The sequence below is a fragment of the Agelaius tricolor genome, unplaced genomic scaffold, assembly GCF_023055355.1.
Source record: "Agelaius tricolor isolate 1412-34295 unplaced genomic scaffold, bAgeTri1.0.p SCAF_22, whole genome shotgun sequence".
Lineage (NCBI taxonomy): Eukaryota > Metazoa > Chordata > Aves > Passeriformes > Icteridae > Agelaius > Agelaius tricolor.
Genome location: NW_027269282.1, coordinates 13,523,833 through 13,542,754, shown reverse-complemented (window position 1 = coordinate 13,542,754; position 18,922 = coordinate 13,523,833). Strand labels below are relative to the sequence as shown.

General features: G+C 49.4%; 1 long non-coding RNA gene across 5 annotated transcripts in view; it reads right to left on the bottom strand.

Moving 5' to 3' along the window:
* Positions 1-1,482: 1,482 nt before the first annotated feature.
* LOC139599160 (uncharacterized) overlaps positions 1,483-18,922 on the bottom strand; it is a 32,127-nt gene continuing 14,687 nt past the window's right edge. For 3 of the 5 annotated variants that reach the window (XR_011682176.1, XR_011682177.1, XR_011682179.1), the window contains 3 exons: positions 12,434-12,693; positions 11,133-11,319; positions 1,483-7,424 (listed from right to left, as the gene is read on the bottom strand). This is a non-coding gene — a long non-coding RNA (uncharacterized lncRNA). The remainder of the gene's footprint in view (positions 7,425-11,132; positions 11,320-12,433; positions 12,694-18,922) is intronic. The other 2 variants (XR_011682180.1, XR_011682178.1) reach the window with 2 other exon arrangements.

Below are 18,922 nucleotides of genomic sequence, written 5' to 3'. Positions count from 1 at the left end.
TCAGGGCTACCAGAACTCCCTGCTACACATTTTAAAAGCAAGCAGCAATTAGGAAGTTGCCTGATCAAAGCTTTTAATGCTGAATTTTCAAAGCAATTTGTAACCATTAAGCAAATGTTTCAGCTCATGGGCAAGGCAAACATCGCTGTGCAGCTTCACTGAAGAGTTAAATTTGAGTAAAAGAGGAAAATGAAACTTCCAGGGTTATGCAAAGAATTTGTATCATCTGAACCAGAGCATAAAGCCCCAATTCATCCTTTTCTGCCTTCAAGAGACGTGGAAGCTCCTGCCCTGCTGTAATTATTTTTGTGATAATATTTGCATTATTTTATTGAGAAGGAGAAGAGCCACACTTTGAAATATCAGCACCAGTCCAGAAAACCATTATGAGAAGCAATTACTGCAGGTTACTGATTTGGAGCATCAGGGGAGACGGATTAACTTTGGATTCAAATTTAAAACAAGAATTCTGTTAGCCCCTGCACATCAGATTAATGCTGATAAAGCTCTGGAAGGGTTTGGCCCCTCTGGGCTGGACAGGAGGGTAAAACCAGAATTGTGCTGAGGGTAAAACCAGAATTGTGCTGAGCCCTGAGGAGGGTGGGCCTGGCTCTCCAAACAGCACCTTTGCAATGCCTGAGGCTCCTCATCCCCCAGGAACCGCCTGGAATTGGGTGTTTAGTGAGGGAAAAGCTGTGGGAAAGGCTTAGGAGCAGCTTGGGAACCACTCCCAAGAGGAAAAAAATTCCAGTTTGTCCAGTATTAAACTCCAGGTGAAACGTGGCACAAAGTTCTCAGGAAACTGGGGATTTATTTCAGCTCTGGGGTTGGTGGGAGCAAACAAAGCTCCTGAATCCCCAAAACCCAGCTTCAGAGCAGGGATTTGCCATTTTCCTGCCTGAATCCAAATCCAAACCCAGGTTCAGAGGAGGATTTGCCATTTCCTTATCTGAATCCAAGGGCAAACCCAGGTTCAGAGGAGGATTTGCCATTTCCTTACCTGAATCCAAGGCCAAACCCAGGTTCAGAGCAGGGATTTGCCATTTTCCCAGGTTCAGACCAGGATTTGCCACTTCCCTACCTGAATCCAAATCCAAACCCAGGTTCAGAGCAGGGATTTGCCATTTCCCTGCCTGAATCCAAATCCAAACCCAGGTTCAAAGCAGGATTTGCCATTTTCCTGCCTGAATCCAAATCCAAACCCAGGTTCAGAGCAGGAATTTGCCATTTCCTTACCTGAATTCAAGGCCAAACTCGGGTTCAGAGCAGGGATTTGCCATTTTCCCAGGTTCAGACCAGGATTTGCCATTTCCCTGCCTGAATCCAAATCCAAATCCAAATCCAGGTTCAGAGCAGGGATTTGCCATTCTCCTGCCTGAATCCAAATCCAAACCCAGGTTAAGAGCAGGGATTTGCCATTTCCTTACCTGAATTCAAGGCCAAACTCAGGTTCAGACCAGGATTTGCCATTTTCCTATCTGAATCCAATGCCAAACCCAGGTTCAGAGGAGGATTTGCCATTTCCCTGCCTGAATCCAAGGCCAGACCCAGGAGCTGGGATGTCCCTGCAGGGCTCTCCCAAAGCTCCCTGGAGCCATTCCTGAGTTCCTGCAGGAACCACGATGTTCTGCCTCTGGGGAGGGGAAAATCTGGGTTATTTTCTCCTCTTGGGAGCATTGTCCAGGCTCTGGCTGGGTGTGCTGGTGCCCAGGGAGGCAGGAGTGGTGCCCCCCTGCCCTGGAGGAGACACTGGGACCCTGCCAGATGTGGGCACAGCCCCGCCTGCTGCTGGCACATCTGGAGGGAGCCGCAGGAGATGGGGCAGGGAGAGCTCCTCAGCAGATGAATCTGGGAATTGTGGAATCAGGGAGGCTGGGAAATCCCTCTGGGAACACCACCCCAGCCCTGCCCCGTGTCCCCAAGTGCCACATCCCCAGGGATGGGGACTCCACCCCTGGCCAGCCCTTTTTCTGTGGGGGAAAATTCCCTAAAATCCGTCTGGAAGGACACCTCACCTGCAGGGTCCGTGGTTCTGGTGAACTCCCAGCCAAAAAAAGGAGCTGAGCTTTGGAATAAGGGCTGGAGGGGGGGGGATGCACCCCAATCCCCTGAGCTGGGCCTGAGCAGCTCCCTGACATGGAATTCTGTGACAAACCTCTGTGACCTGAGCAGAACCACACCCAGACCCAAGGGAACGTTCTCAGTCGCCACAGAGAGGATCCCAGGGGTGGAAACTCTGTCCCAGAGGTGTCACAGGTCTGGTCCTTGAAAAGGAAGGAAAAGGAGATGAAAAATCCCTGGGCTGGTGTGGGAACTCAGCACATCACTCCGGATGTCCAGAGATGCCAGGAGAACCCTTGGGGGTCTCGGAAATCCTGGAATGTTGCCAAGAGTGCTTGGTGGCTTGATTTTGATCCATCCACAGAAGTGACAGCAGTTTGAGGATGTGATAATCACTTGGGAGTGAAGGGTGTAAAAGGGACACATTTAGAGGGTGAAATATAAACTTTAAGGTTTTTGGTACAGGGGGGTTATGGAGACAAGATGGAGGGATCAGGGCGTGTCTTGTCCTTCTTCTTTCTTCTTCTTGCCATCCATTTTCTGTGGTGATGTTGGCACTTGGGGATTGGTTTATGGTGAAGGTGCACTTGCTAATATGGGTGAAAGGTATTGGAAAATAAAGGTAAATATCATGTAGGTAGATTTTAGTATAAAAAGACATGACGGCCTCGTGGGTGGGCAGAGTGCCCTTGGCTGCCTTGCAGATCAGACCTCTGTTGGGCAGACAGAAAATTTTGTAGATAAGAAACAATAAACAATCTGAAGATGGAAAAGCTGAAGAGTCCAGACTCGTCCTTTGAAACGCGGGCCGCCCCAGAACCGCCCTGCCCGTGTCGGGGCAGAGACAGACAGACAGACAGACGGACCCGACAGGCTGGCAATGCCACCACGAGGAGCCACTCCCATGAGGAGCCTCCTGCTCGTGCTGGGTCCCGCAGGGGGAGGAGAAAGCACCACCAGGAGTGAGGAGTTACATGTCAGTTACTGCAGAAAGTGACTGGATTCCCCCTAAATGGAGGGGTGTAACCCTCAAACATCACCTCAGAAAAGAGAAAAGCCCATCCCACTCCAGCCCTTCCTTGGGCAGCAACACCTTCCACTACTTCACATTGCTCCAGGCTGTTAAAAACCTGAATTATTTCCATGTCCTGGTTTCTTTAGGTGATCCTTCGGGTGTGAACACATCCAGCTGCTCTGGAAAAACACTGAAAATTAAAAAAAAAATAAAATAAAATTAAACACTCAGATGTCAGAGAATCCCAGAGTGGTTTGGGTTGGAAAGGACCTTAAATCCCACCCAGTGCCAGCCCTGCCATGGCAGGGACAGCTCCCACTGTCCCAGGTGTTCCCAGCCCCACCCAGTCCCTCTCCAGGTCTGGCTGGGTATGAATTTCACAGCAGAAATATTCATTTTTTTCATTGAGCATGCAAAAATGAAAAGGATTAGTGCTTAATAGATGATCTTCCATCATCTGAATTTTAAATGCATTTTAGAGCAGCTTCATTATCTGCTCAGTGGAGCTTTATTTGTAGCAATGCTTCTTCCAGCAGTCCAGGCAGGGGTCAGCAGGAAAAATGGCATTTGCTGGGAATTTAATTGCCCAGGAAAGCAGAACAAAGTAAATTGTGGGGCTTGAGGAATTATCACCAGCTTCAGGGCAGCCAGAGAGGGGCCAGGGATGGACAGAGGGGCCAGCATTCCCAGAGAGAAATTCCTGAATTCCTGTGGGATGGAAACCCAGCATTCCCAGGGGAGAACTCCTGAATTCCTGTGGGGTGGAGATCAAGGATGGAGATCCAGCATTCCTGGGGGAAAATTCCCAAATTCCTGTGGGATGGAGATCCAGCATTCCCAGGGGAGAATTCATGAATTCCTGTGGGATGAAGACCCGGCATTCCCAGAATTCCTGAATTCCTGTGGGATGGAAACCCAGCATTCCCACGGGAGAATTCCTGAATTCCTGTGGGATGGAGATCAAGGATGGAGATCCAGCATTTCCAGGGGAGAATTCCTGAATTCCTGTGGGATGGAGATCCAGGATGAAGGTACAGCATTCCCAGGGCAGAATTCCTGAATTCCTGTGGGATGGAGACCAAGCATTCCTGGGGGAAAATTCCTGAATTCCTGTGGGATGGAGATCAAGGATGGAGATCCAGCATTTCCAGGGGAGAATTCCTGAATTCCTGTGGGATGGAGACCCAGCATTCCCAGGGAAAAATTCCTGAATTCCTGTGGGATGGAGACCCAGCATTCCCAGGGGAGAATTCCTGAATTCCTGTGGGATGGAGATCCAGGATTCCCAGAGGGAAATTCCTGAATTCCTGTGGGGTGGAGACCCAGCATTCCCAGAATTCCTGAATTCCTGTGGGATGGAGATCCAGCATTCCCAGGGCAGAATTCCTGAATTCCTGTGGGATGGATATCCAGAATTCCCAGGGGAGAGTTCCTGTGGGGTGGAGATCCGGGAGAAAGGTACAGCATTCCCAGGGGAGAATTCCTGAATTCCTGTGGGATGGAGGCCCAGCATTCCCAGGGGGAGAGCAGAATTCCCCATCCACAGAGCTTCTCCCTGTTGGGAACATAGCAGTGCCAAAATGAAGCTGCTAGAAAAAAAAAAGAGGGAAGGGAAAAGAAGTTGGTGGAAAAGCAGCACTGAAATGTGGGGTGGGAGAAGGGAAAAGCAGGAATCTGCGGGAATCTGCACGTCCAGAGTTCATTTCTGAGGGTAAATCAGGATCACACAGTAAAGAACTGCAGGAATCTTCCCTTTGGAACACACAGGGTTTGGTTTTCCTGCAGGATTTGCATGAATCCAATAAAATGAATGATTCATGGGTACCTGTGGAACCCAGTCCTGCCCTGAAGCGCACACACACGTGCTTTAGGATTCTCAGTTTTCTTCAAACATTCTCTCCAGCTGGGTTTGCTCTGGGTGGTTTTGAGTTTGTTTTGGGATTTTGAGTTTGTTTTGGGATTTTGAGTTTGTTTTGGGATTTTGAGGTGTTTGGGGGTTCTGAGGTGGTTTTGGGGTTTCTGCCAACAAAGCTGATACAGGAGGTGATCACTCCCTCCATCCCCAGCTCCTGCAGCATTCCCAGGCTCCAGGTGGACGTTTCCATTCATCCCACTCCCAAAATCCCAATATCCCTCTCAGGGGCCTCAGAGGGTGCTGGGGAGGAGGAGCTGCCATGGGAACCCCCCTGCCCAGCCCTGGCTGATTTTGGGAAGGGAGCCCATGGAATATCCAACCCCGGAGCCTCTGAAGCCCCCTGTGAGCAGCCTCCTGCATTCACTGAACATTCCCCAGGCACAGCCCAGCCCCAGGCAGCAGAGCTGCTGAGAGCTGCATCCCCAGGGGAGCCATAAAGGACGGGGCAGCAATTTGGGAATTGTGCAGCCCAGATCCCAACAGCAGCCCTGCTCCTGGAGCCCCTGGGGCCCAGGCATCGCCTGCTAGGGACAGCCTGGGGGGCAAAATAAATACTGCAGTGGATTTGCTTCTCTGTGCTGTGAAACTTCACTGTCTCTGCCATTCCTGGAGGGTTTATTCCTCCTTTTTTCAGGCAAAGAGCCCCCTGGAGTGGGCAATGGGCCTCCTCTCCCTGTCTAGGATCACACAGGATTATTGTCCCTGTCACACTCTGACTGCACAGTGTGGTGGGGCTCACAGGGGTCCCAGGATGAGGGCAGAGACCAGGATCTGACTCCATGTTTCACAAGGCTGACTTATTGTTTTATGATATATATTGTATTAAAACTATACTAAAAGAAGAGAAGAAAGGATTTCATCAGAAGGCTGGCTAAGAATAGAATAGGAAGGAATGATAACAAAGGTTTGTGTCTGGGACAGACAGTCTGAGCCAGCTGGGCTGTGATTGGCCATGAATTAGAAACAACCCCATGAGCCCAATCCCAGCTGCACCTGTTGCATCCCACAGCAGCAGATAACCATTGGGTACATTTTGTTCCTGAGGCCTCTCAGCCTCTCAGGAGGAACAATCCCAAGGAAAGGATTTTCCATAAAATGTGCCTGTGACAGGACAGGACTCCCAGCCAGGTCCTCTGCTTTGGTTGGTGCCATAAAACCCAGCCTGGGCTGAGGGGGAGGGCGATGACAGTGAGGAGCTGAAATGACTGCAGGGTTTTTTACACTTTTCCCTGGAATTATTCCCACCCTGGAAAATGAAGCAAGTTTTGCCATCTGCCCACAAACCTCTCTCTGCTTCCAGCTTTGACTTGGCTGCTGGTCTCCATAAATCTCAAGCTCCTGTGGAAATCACAAGGGTCCAAGGGATTAAACAAAGCTGGGTGAGGGCACCTCAAAGCTGGTGTGGGCTGGCAATTGTCCACCTGCTTCCTGAGGCTGGGGCTGGGAAAAGAGAATGGACAGGAGAGAAAATTCCCACTGCAAAAATGCTCCAAATGGCCTGCAAAACAAGACCTTTTTTTTTTTTTTTTTTCCCCTTGGAGAGGAGGGATGGCTGCAGCAAATAAATGGTGGAGGAAATTGCCTGGAGTTAATTACTTATCCTGTTTATTGCTACGCTGCAATCAGAGCGAGCTGCTTTCCAGACATGCTCTTAAATCCAAGGAAACAAACAGCAGCAAGGATTTGGGAAATGAAAACATCCCCAAAATGTACCCTGAGTGTCCTGCAAACAGCACAGGGACATGGGGCAGCTCCAGATGGTTCACCCAGGCCCACGCCTGGAGCTCAGTGATCCTGATGAGGATCCACCCAGCCAGGGGATGCTGTCTGTTGGAAAACAAGAAGGAACCAGGGTGGGTGGTTTTGTTTCCCTCTGCTTGTTCTCCTTTGGTTGCTTCCCTCTGCTTCCCAAGGTCACTGTGCTGGATTCCATTTCCTGCAGACAGTGGGGCAAGGCCTTGTCCATATGTCAGGGGATCAAGGAATGAGCTGGTGCTAGAACCAAAACACTTCCTCTGCCTCTTCACATTGTCACCTCTCCACAAACCACCCCACAACTGTCCCATTACTGTTCCTCCAACACCAGGAATTCTTCTCTCCTGTTATGTGCCTTCAGCACTTTCACACCCTGGATTTATGTGAATTTTCTCACTTGTTTGGTGATTTTGGTTTTTTTTTTACTTTTTGGGTTTTTTTGGGTTGGTTTTTTTTGTTTGTTTGTTTTTTGTTTTTTGGGGGGTTTTTTTTTGTAAAAATTGTGGAGAGAAGCCACTTTAAGCCTGGACATTGGAGCAATTCCAGAACAGGAAGATCCAAAAAACCAGGAGTTTTCCAGGGTCTTGGAGAATATTTCCAATATTCTTGTAGAATATTTCCAGTGAGTAAGGAGTAAGGGAGCCTGTGGGGCATCTTGAGCTGTGGAGACTGAAATTCCTGCAGAAGTAGTAGTAGCAATAATAGCAATAATAGCAATAATATTAATAATAGTAATAGTAATAATAGTTGTTATTATTATTATTATTACTATTACTATTATTACTATTATTGTTAGTATTCTTTTAAAACACACAAAAAAAACCCCAAATAATTTCCAAACCATTTTTTTCTTCCATCAGTTAAACCCCAGTTTTCTCTACCCAAATCCCTCACTTCTGATCCAGGCACTGATATCAATTTACTCCACAAAACAGAAGAACAAACATTTTGGGAAGCCTGACCCCTCCCAGGCACCCCAAAGGCCCCGTTTCATCTGCTGCATTATCGAACTCCATTGCAATGATTGGCTTTATTTCATATTTTAATGTAATTATGCTCGGCCTTTGCTCTAATAAATTCCTGAACCAGGAATTCAGACAAGAAATTCAAACACCCTGAGCCTGCTGAGGAAAAATGCTGAGAGAAAGGTGATGGTGCTCACACAGCTCTGCTCCCAAATCAATACAGAATACATTCATAAATTAACAATCACTCCAGAGTCAAACACTCATTGCTGGAGGAACACTGCATAATTAAACCACGGGAATGAATAAGTAATTAAAATTTAATTTTCATTTTTGGTTCCTTTTTTAAGCCTTTGGTTAAAAATTAGCTTGGCTACCTGACTTTATTTCTGCTGGAGGTTACCCTGGTCATGACTCCAAACACTGCAGGATTTTAACTGGGTTTGGGCCATAACCTGGGAAGGGAAAGGAATGAGGAATGAGGAGAGGGAAAGGGGAAAGGGGAAAAGGAAAAGGGGAAAGGGAAAGGGGAAAGGGAAAAGGGGGAAAGGGGGAAAGGGGAAAAGGGGAAAGGGGGAAAGGGGGAAAGGGGGAAAGGGGGAAAGGGGGAAAGGGGGAAAGGGGGAAAAGGGGAAAAGGGGAAAAGGAAAGGGGAAAAGGAAAAGGGGAAAGGGAAAGGAAAAGGGGGAAAGGGGAAAGGGGGAAAGGGGGAAAGGGGGAAAGGGGGAAAGGGGGAAGGGGGAAAGGGGGAAAGGAAAAGGGGGAAAGGGGGAAGGGGAAAGGGGGAAAGGGGAAAGGGGGAAAGGGAAAGGGGGAAAGGGAAAGAGGGAAAGGGGGAAAGGGGAAAAGGGGAAAAGGGGAAAAGGAAAGGGGAAAAGGAAAAGGGGAAAGGGAAAGGAAAAGGGGGAAAGGGGAAAGGGGGAAAGGGGGAAAGGGGGAAAGGGGGAAAGGGAAAAGGGGAAAAGGGAAAGGGGAAAAGTGGAAAGGGGGAAAGGGGAAGGGGGAAAGGGGAAAAGGGGAAAAGGGGAAAAGGGGAAAAGGGGAAAGAGAAAGGGAAAGGGGGAAGGGAGAAAGGGGGAAAGGGGGAAAGGGAAAAGGGGAAAAGGGGAAAGGGAAAGGGAAAAGGGGAAAAGGAAAGGGGAAAGGGGAAAAGGGAAAGGGGGAAAGGGGAAAGGGGAAAAGGAAAAGGGGAAAAGGGGATAAGGGGGAAAGGGGGAAGGGGAATGGGGAAAGGGAAAAAGGGAAAGGGGAAAGGGGGAAAGGGGGAAAGGGGGAAAGGGGGAAAGGGGGAAGGGGGAAAGGGGGAAAGGAAAAGGGGGAAAGGGGGAAGGGGAAAGGGGGAAAGGGGAAAGGGGGAAAGGGAAAGGGGGAAAGGGAAAGAGGGAAAGGGGGAAAGGGGAAAAGGGGAAAAGGGGAAAAGGAAAGGGGAAAAGGAAAAGGGGAAAGGGAAAGGAAAAGGGGGAAAGGGGAAAGGGGGAAAGGGGGAAAGGGGGAAAGGGGGAAAGGGAAAAGGGGAAAAGGGAAAGGGGAAAAGTGGAAAGGGGGAAAGGGGAAGGGGGAAAGGGGAAAAGGGGAAAAGGGGAAAAGGGGAAAAGGGGAAAGAGAAAGGGAAAGGGGGAAGGGAGAAAGGGGGAAAGGGGGAAAGGGAAAAGGGGAAAAGGGGAAAGGGAAAGGGAAAAGGGGAAAAGGAAAGGGGAAAGGGGAAAAGGGAAAGGGGGAAAGGGGAAAGGGGAAAAGGAAAAGGGGAAAAGGGGATAAGGGGGAAAGGGGGAAGGGGAATGGGGAAAGGGAAAAAGGGAAAGGGGAAAGGGAAAAAGGGAAAGATATCCCCCAGATAACTCTCCAGAGTCCAAAAGAGCTGCAAAAGCTAAAAGCAAAGCCCTGCCTGGCAGCTGAACATGGGCCAGAGGCAGGACAGGCCTGGAGGCAGGGTTGGGATGCTGTTACCCAGGTCCAGGGAAGAAGTTAATGATATTCCTTACACCAAACGTGCTTTATCATAACCCTGGCTGAGTTTGCACAGGTACAAAAAGGGTTTGCTCAACTGAGCTGACAGGGGAGGTTTTATTGAGATAATAACAGGAACTATCAGGAAAAAGAAAAGATGGATCCTTGCTGGAATCAATCAAAAGGCCTTGAAGAGACTAACAGAAAAGCCAAGTGAGTTTGCCTGCCAATTCAGGAGTTTAAAGGAGGCAGGAAAATACATTTCAATTATGCAATCAAAGATCACTGAACAATCCAAAGGCTATAAAAACAGGGGCTGAAATATTAAAATAGATAAATCTGAAATAACCCCAAAGACAGGCAGCTCAATAAAGACAACAGCAGTGAGAAGTAATTACAGGGGGAGAAGTGAGCAGCTTGTGAATGAGTTCCCTGGGCCCAGCCACTGGGTCTGGGCAGGAATAAAAGGAATAAAAAGTGCAAGAAGGAAGAAAAGCAGTGGAGTGTCAGGGAGGTGAGGATGGATTTAAAAGGAACATTGGTAACAAGTGAATGGGAGCTGTGCCCTGTGGAAAGAAGCTTGGAGCATGAGAAGGGAAAGGACAGGTGAAGTTAAAAGTCATACTGGGAATTATTGGGAATCAAGAGAAGGAAAGCTGTTTGTCTTTAGGAGATAACAAAATTCTGATATGCAGGGAAACTTACAGGCATGGAAAACTGAAGATTTTTACAGAGGACACGGAATTCCTTCTTCCTGGGTGCTGACTGAATGGTTTTTGGTGGGAATCTGGCTTTCCCCAGTTCCCAGGTTGTTTTCAGTGTTTCCCGTCCCTCCCAGTGGGTTTTGTATTCCAGGGATGTCCCTGCCCCGCTGGTGGCTGCTGGAGCAGGAATTACAGGTCACAGCTGCAGGGCAGTGATGGAGCTGTTGGACAGTGATGCAAAATCCAGTTTTATCAGGAATAGGAAAAGTCAACCTCAGAGTTGGAACTGGGGGGGCACAAACATAGACCACAAAATCCCAGGCTCACAAAATTCACTCCAACTTTGAATTTTGATCAGGGAACCAGAGGGAGACAGCTCAGATGTGCAGGTATGACCTTGGCTCCACCACACCAGGAAAATTCCCTTTTTTTCCTCATTTTTGTAGGAAGCTGAGGCCGTTTTCTCCCCTGCAGAGTGTCCTGACTGGGGATGCTGGGCTGGGGATGCTGGGCACTCCACAGTCTCTGAAAGGCTGCTCAGAGACAAACCAGATTTGTTTCATCCATGAAGGAAAACACAGGCAAGGGGTGGGATCTGCTGTGATCCAAAATCCCCTTTTCCAGCCCAAACCCCGGGCTGCCCCTCCTGAGCTGAGCAGAATCCACCAAAGCAGCAACTCCTCACATTTGGAGTAATGAAAATCTGGCTACACTGACTTAAGGCAATTCGCAGTTGTTAAATTTAATTTCCCATCAATAAATATAATTACCTAATTCAATTTCTGCCTCTTAATAAAAATGGTTTCCAATGTCGTTAGAGCCTCAATCCCCAATATCTGAGGCTGCTCAGGATTATGGGCTGTGTAAATACAATTTCTGCAAGCAGATGGATTTTCCATGCAGATGGAGAAACACAAATTGGAATCAGTGGCTCTGGCAGCTTCCAACACCTTCAACCTGAAAAAACGAGAAACAATAAAATTACAGAGGTTTTTTTTCCCTCTATCTTGCTGAGAAAGGAAAAGCTCTGCTTGTGCCTTCTTTAATTTGACAAGGCTTAAGATGTTCCTTTTCAGGGATTTAATTAGCTAAAATATATCCCCAGCAGAAAAATTAGGAGCGTCCTCGAGGTTTATTTGACACTCTGCAAACACTGGAGCTCCCTCTTGAAAGGGAAATTTCCTGCCTGGGATGATGGTGCAGGTTTTAATGAAGCCACTTGACCACAGCCCTGGCAGCCAGGAGAGGATTTCCCCTCACAGATCTGTGCCAAAATGTGATTATGATGAAAGGCCTCGAGCTGCACCAGGGGTGAGGCTGCAGAAGGGGAAATTTCCTCATTTCTCCATGGAAAGGAGAGGGAAAGGCACAGGGAGGGGCAGTGGTGGGGTCACGTCCCTGGAGGTGTCCGAGAAATGTGGGGCTGTGGCACCTGGGCACAGGGACAGGGATCAATGTGGGGGTGTTTGGGTGGGGAGGACCCCAAACCCCCCCAGTGCCAGCCCTGCCATGGCAGGGACACCTCCCACTGTCCCAGGTGCTCCCAGCCCCAGTGTCCAGCCTGGCCTTGGGCACTGCCAGGGATGCAGGGGCAGCCCCAGCTGCTCTGGGCACCTGTGCCAGGGCTGCCCACCCTGCCAGGGAACAATTCCTGCCCAAAATCCCACCTAAATCTACCCACTCTCAGTTTAAAGCCATTCCCTGGCTCCTGTCCCTCCATCCTTGTCCCCAGTCCCTCTGCAGCTCTCCTGGAGCCCCTTCAGGCCCTGCCAGGGGCTCTGAGCTCTCCCTGGAGCTGCTCCTGTCCAGGTGAGCCCCCCAGGTGTCCCAGCCTGGCTCCAGAGGGGCTCCAGCCCTTGGAGGATCTCTGTGACCTCCTCTGGATTTGCTTCTCCTGTGGCTCCTTCAGGTGCTGTGGGGCCGCTCTGAGCTCACCCCAACCTTCCCCTGTCCAGGTGAGCCCCCCAGGTGTCCCAGCAGAGCTGCTCCATCCTCTGAGCATTTGGTGCCTCCCCTGGATTCCCCACAGCTCCAGGTCCCTCCTGGGCTGGGCTCTGCAGGTGGGGCTCACCTGGGCACAGAATTCTCCTTTCCTGCTGCCCTCGGGGATGCCTGGACACAAAGATCTCTCCTTGGCCAAAGTTTCCTCCCTGGGTCCCACATTTCCAAGGCTGAGCAGAAGTTCCCACTTCAGGGATCAGTTTTGAACCTCAGCTTGGGAGCTGCACCAACATTCAGGCACTGAGTGACTGAGGGGCCCTGGTGCAGGAATGAGGTGAAAATCCATCACTGCCACGGCTGCCACCTGCAATCCCAGCCACTCCTGGGCACCTGCAGAGCAGGGGAACGGGGAAGAAAAGGGAGTGAAGGCAGCCTTAAAAAAACTAAACCCGAGAAAACTTTGCAGAATACAAATCAGAGCCCAACCACAGCTGGTGTGGAGCTTTTAATTGCTTTTAAGGGAAGCAATTCCCCGTGGGCCGGGAAGATGGGACAGCTTGAGGTCTGAAGTCATTTACCAAGTCTATTGTTCTGAGGTGCCTTCAGGCAGAATCACTTCTCTCTTTGCTGGGCTTTTTTTCTTTTTTTTTTTTAATATTGTTTAGCTGTGGGAAGCATCATTCCAGCCTGCCATGTGCCCATTTGTCTTGGTTTTGCTGGCAATTAGGCCGGTTCTGATGGGATGGGGGATGCTCCAGCAGGGCAGGGATCTGCTGGCACCAGGCTGGGCTGGCTGGGGCAGGGACCCCTCCAAACCCCCCTGCAGCTTCCCAGCCTCCCCTTGCCCGTGCTGGGAATGCATTTTCCAGCCGAACAAAAATGCAGTTTGCTCCTTTTCCACCACAGGGAGCTCGGTGGGGAGTTCCAGCAGGGAGGAAAAGGATAAATGCAGGTTTTGCCACCCAAACTCCAAAGAGGATCTTTGGCCCATTTCTCTCCCCTGCACAAACGCTGTTCCCTTCTCTCTCTCCCCATTCCCAGGCACTGGGCCCACATCCCAGATTTTCACTTGGAAGATCAGACTCCAGGCTCAGCCTCAAGAACAGTCCAGACAGAAATGGTAAAAGCGACCCCAGGCATCCCAGGAGGCTGGGAAAGAAGGTTGGATCCCTCCTGGGGGAGGCTTGGCAATGAGCTAAAGTCATTTTAACCTTCAGAGCCTCTGAGCAGCCAGGGCTGGTTCCAGGGAGAATCTCCCTGAAAACAGGCAGAGCTCGTGATTCCGTGGATGTTTCCTCCCTGGGCTTGGGGTATTGGCATTTTCTGCCACCCCAGGTGCCCACCAGGGTGCAGAGAGCCTCCCCCAGGAGGGGCTGGGCAGGAGAAGGTTCCTCAGCCAGGGGCAGTGACTGCAGAGCCCAGAGAGCCTCTCCCAGGGGCCCCAGCAGCCAGGGCAGGGCTCTGGGCTGGTTCTGCAGCTGGGAGGATCCAATTCCCACTGCACTGCTCCCTGCAGCCCCTCGGGAGCAGCTCCAGCCCAGCCCTGGCCTCACACGGGGCTCTGTGCCCAGGGCCCCCAGGAAAACAACTAAAGGAAACCAAAAACTGCTGGGAAAACCATGGGTCCAACACTTCTGGCTCTGCCACTGTACAAACATCAAACTCTTTTATCACCGTTTTCATTATTGATGAAAATCGCAGCTGGGATCATCAATTAACACACATTAATCAAAACTCACCACGGTTCCCCATTCCTGGCAGGTGTTTGCTACAAGGACCCTCCTTCCATCTTCCCTGCACTCGCCCTTTGTGTGAGGGGAACAAGCAGCAGCTCGGGACAAGCTGTGTGCATCAATCCCTGCGTGTGAGGATCAGCTGCACAATCCTCATGGAAAACCCTTCCCTGACAAGTCCCTCGTTCCCCCACACCTCCCTTTTGTCCCTCATTCCCCCACACCTCCCTTCTATCCCGGGCTGCCATGACAGCACCTGCTTTATCTGCCACCAGGGGCTGTTTTTCACGGCCAAATTGATGCACTCCTTTTGTTTTTCCCTTTTCTTCTTTTTGTCTTTCCCTTTTCCATAATTCATCCTTTAAAGATAACACCACTGGCAATGAAGAAGTGCATCTGAGCTCTGACAAACTCCCCAAAAGCTCCTCAGCCTCTCGCAGCAGTCTGCAATAAATCAGGTGTTTCAGCCAGCCTGAGCAGACAGGCTGGAAAGCAGGCAGAAATAACTGCAAATGAAGTGACTTTGGTTTAAATGCAACCAAGTCAGGGCCTGCTGATACTGCAGAAATATTGTTCTCTGAATTTCCTTCCTCTCCACGAGTTTCTTCCTCATCACACTCCTGACTCGCTTGGGATTATCTCCGAAAATGTAAATATCTGCCTCATTTGCTGTGGCTGCTGCTCTGCTGGGAGTTCACCTGGTGAATTTTACAGGACCAGTGGCTTATTCTGCTCAGAGAGAGCGAGGCAAAGGATGAGGCTGTGGTTTGGGGGAGGTTTTCAGCACAGCCTCTGTGAAGGGATGGGTGTTAAAGGACATCACCAGGGTTATTCTGGTAAAGGACATCACCAGGGTTATTCTGGTAAAAGACATCACCAGGGTTATTCTGGTAAAAGACATCACCAGGGTTATTCTGGTAAAAGACATCACCAGGGTTATTCTTTCACAGGACATCACCAGGGTTATTCTGTTATTCTGGTGAAGGACATCACCAGGGTTATTCTAGTAAAGGACATATCCAGGGTTATTCTGGTAAAGGACATATCCAGGGTTATCCTGTTATTCTGGTGAACGACATCACCAGGGTTATTCTTTCACAGGACATCACCAGGGTTATTCTGCTCAGAAGAGAGGAGGCAAAGGATGAGGCTGTGGTTTTAGGGGGAGGTTTCCAGCAGCAGCCTCTGTGAAGGGGTGGGTGTTAAAGGACATCACCCCATGCCCTGAGCACTGGAGGGGGGTCAGGGTCAGCCTGGGAGGATCTGGGGAGGATTTGGAGAAGGGAAATGGGAGAGGAGGCCCCACCAGCCCGGGTGGAGTCAGGGGTCCCCCACAAGACCCTCCTGAACTGACCCAGTCTGGTTCCACAATTGTCATTCCCATTCCACAATTGTCATTCCCAATGCACAATTGTCATTCCCGACCCACAATTGTCATTTCCAACCCACAATTGTCATTCCCGACCCACAACTGTCATTCCCATTCCACAATTGTCATTCCCGACCCACCATTGTCATTCCCGACCCACCATTGTCATTCCCGATCCACAATTCTCATTCCCAATCCACAATTGTCATTCCCGACCCACAACTGTCATTCCCGACCCACAACTGTCATTCCCGACCCACAATTGTCATTCCCATTCCACAATTCTCATTCCCAATCCACAATTGTCATTCCCGACCCACAACTGTCATTCCCGACCCACAATTGTCATTCCCGACCCACAACTGTCATTCCCGACCCACAACTGTCATTCCCGACCCACAACTGTCATTCCCGACCCACAATTGTCATTCCCGACCCACAATTGTCATTCCCGACCCACAATTGTCATTCCCATTCCACAATTGTCATTCCTGACCCACAATTGTCATTCCCGACCCACCATTGTCATTCCCAAGGCAGGTTTCTGCACCCATCCCAGCACAAGAAAAGCCTGGTGCAGAGAGTCCAGAGTGCCCTGCTCTGCAGCCAGGCTGGGAGAGTTCACCTGGAGCCCCTTCCAGACTCATTCCAGCCATAAACACCCAAACTTCATTTTCTTCATTTCACCACTGACCTCTGCTTTCCCCTGAGCAGAGAAAACTCCATTTGCAATTATCCATGGGAAGGAGCCAGGTTGTTCCAGGGCTGCCCTTGGATACCATCAGACTATAAATGCAAACTCTGAAGTGCTCAGAACCTGCCACCTCCACGCCTCAAATACACTGGAACACCAGGAAACAAACCAAACCCCCCCAAAAAAAACCCCAAAAACCAAAAAAAAACCCACAAAAAAAACCCCAAAAAAACCCAAACCACCAAAAAAATCCCAGGGATGACAATCTCCCCTTCCCAGAGGGTTTCTGAGAGCCTCTCAGCAGTCAGAGAGCTCCTGGTGTTTCTCCTCTCTCAGGCTGAGATTTCAGCCCACACATTTGCCGTCTGTACCTTTGCAGGAAGGTGCTTTCCCTGAACTGCCCCTGGAGAAACTGGGCTCAGGAATGCCCACCAGAGGAGCTCCTTGTTATTCACAATAATTATTATGAAGCATCTGGTGGAAAAGACCTGCTTTATTCTGACAGCCCCTAGGGCTGGTGGCTCCAGTCAGGGGTTTCAGCATGAGCTGCACACTGTAAAATTCATGGCATGGTTGGGTTGGAAGGGACTCCAGTTCCCAGAATTCAAATCTCATTTTCTGGGGATGTTTGATCCCAGCAAGGGCCAGCTAAACAAGGCAATTTGGTCCAAAGCCTGGGGATGCAGCATGGAAAATACAACAGCAGCTGATTTACTCCACAGCCTCAGAAATGTTTTCACTCCAACCCTGGCAGACAAATGGAGAGCTCAGCCCAGGATCTCCAGCAGAGCTGTAGAAACAATTGATTTTTCAGTTCAGTAGCCAAATTGGAAAAGTAAATAGTTTGAAATTACCCAGAATGGGGCTTTTTGTTGGTTTTCTTGTTGAATTGAAACATGGGCTGAGGAGCTGCAGCTCCTCCAGCAGCCTGGGCAGGGGCATTTCCAGCCAGGAATGGTCAGGACTGAGCTCCTTGATCCCCCCAGAAAAGGGTCCTTGCCACCACCTGAGCCTGGTGGGAGGAGGGCGGGGGCCCTCTCCTGCTCCTGTTCCCATGGGCTCCATCAGCTGAGAAAAGCCAGGGCCAGGTGTCCTCCCACCAGCCCTGCCACGCATCAGGGGGTGGAATTATCCCCAGTGGAATTATTCCCGATGGAATTATTATTCCCACAGGAATTATTGCTGATGGAACCATTGCTGATGGGATTATTCCCACAGGAATTATTATTATTATTCCCACAAGAATTATTATTCCCACAAGAATTATTCCAAATGGAAATATTCCTGATGGAATTATTATTCCCACAGGAATTATTGCTGATGGAGCTATTGCTGATGGGATTATTCCCACAGGAATTATTATTATTATTCCCACAAGAATTATTATTCCCACAAAAATTATTCCCAATGGAATTTTATTTATTTATTATTATTCCCGATGGAATTATTATTCCCGATGGAATTATTATTCCCACAGGAATTATTGCTGATGGAGCTATTGCTGATGGAATTATTCCCACAGGAATTATTATTCCCACAAGAATTATTGCTGATGGAGCTATTGCCAATTGAATTATTCCCACAGGAATTATTTCCACTGGGATTATTGCCAATGGAATAATTCCCACAGGGATTATTCCCAATGGAGTTATTCCCACAGGAATTATTACTGATGGAATTATTCCCACAGGAATTATTATTCCCAATGGAATTATTATTCCCACAGGAATTATTGCCGATGGAATTGTTGCTGATGGAATTATTCTCACAGGAATTATTATTCCCACAGGAATTATTATTCCCAATGGAATTATTATTCCCACAGGAATTATTATTCCAAATGGAATTATTAGTCCCACAGGAATTATTGCCAATTGAATTATTGCCAATGGAAATATTATTACCACAGGAATTATTATTCCCACAGGAATTATTATTCCAAATAAAATTATTATTCCCACAGGAATTATTATTCCCACAGGAATTATTCCCAGTGCCCAACCTGGTGCCAGGCAGGAGGTGCCAGCTGCAGACCAAACTGACTAAACCCCACAAAACACAAAACATGAACCAAACCCCACAAAACACGAACGAAATCCCACAAAACACAAACCAAACCCCACAAAACAAAACAGCACAGAAAAACACCCAAATAAATCCCACAGGGAAAATCCCAACAAAAATTAAAATTGCAGCAACAGTTCTGATTGGTTCCAGGAAGCCAAAAGCCCCATTTCCCAGGTCTTGGATGGAAAACCAAACACATCAGAGCTTAAATTGCTGCTCTACAGCTGGAGCTGCACCACAGGATCACTGAGAATGCTGCCAGCCCATCGAGTCCAGGCTGACAACCCCACCCTGTCCCCAGCCCTGAGGGCCACCCCCAGGTGCCACCTGCAGGGATGGGCACTGCAACCCTCCCTGGGCAGCTCCTGAGCCCCCTTTGCATGGGGAAATTCCTGCTGTGCCCACCCTGAGCTGCCCTGGCCCAGCCTGAGGCCGTTCCCTCTGCTCCAGGAGTTCCCTGGAGAAGCAAAGGTTCCCCCTGAGGCTCCTGTGCCCAGGTTCTGGGGGTTGGTGCAGAAGGGAAGCGGGCACAGATTCCAGTCCCTGGCACCACCAGATTGCCAGGAACAACCCCAGGGGCTGGCACCCACACAGATCCAGGACATTTTGGCAGGCTGGAAAAGCCAGCAGGAAGGAACTGGGAACAGGGAATGGCTTTTCCCTGCTCAAGCCAACCAGACACAAGTGAGAGCTCTCAGCCAAAGCCAGTCACAACAATTAACTGTAAATTGCAAATTATTATTAAAAATGACTGAA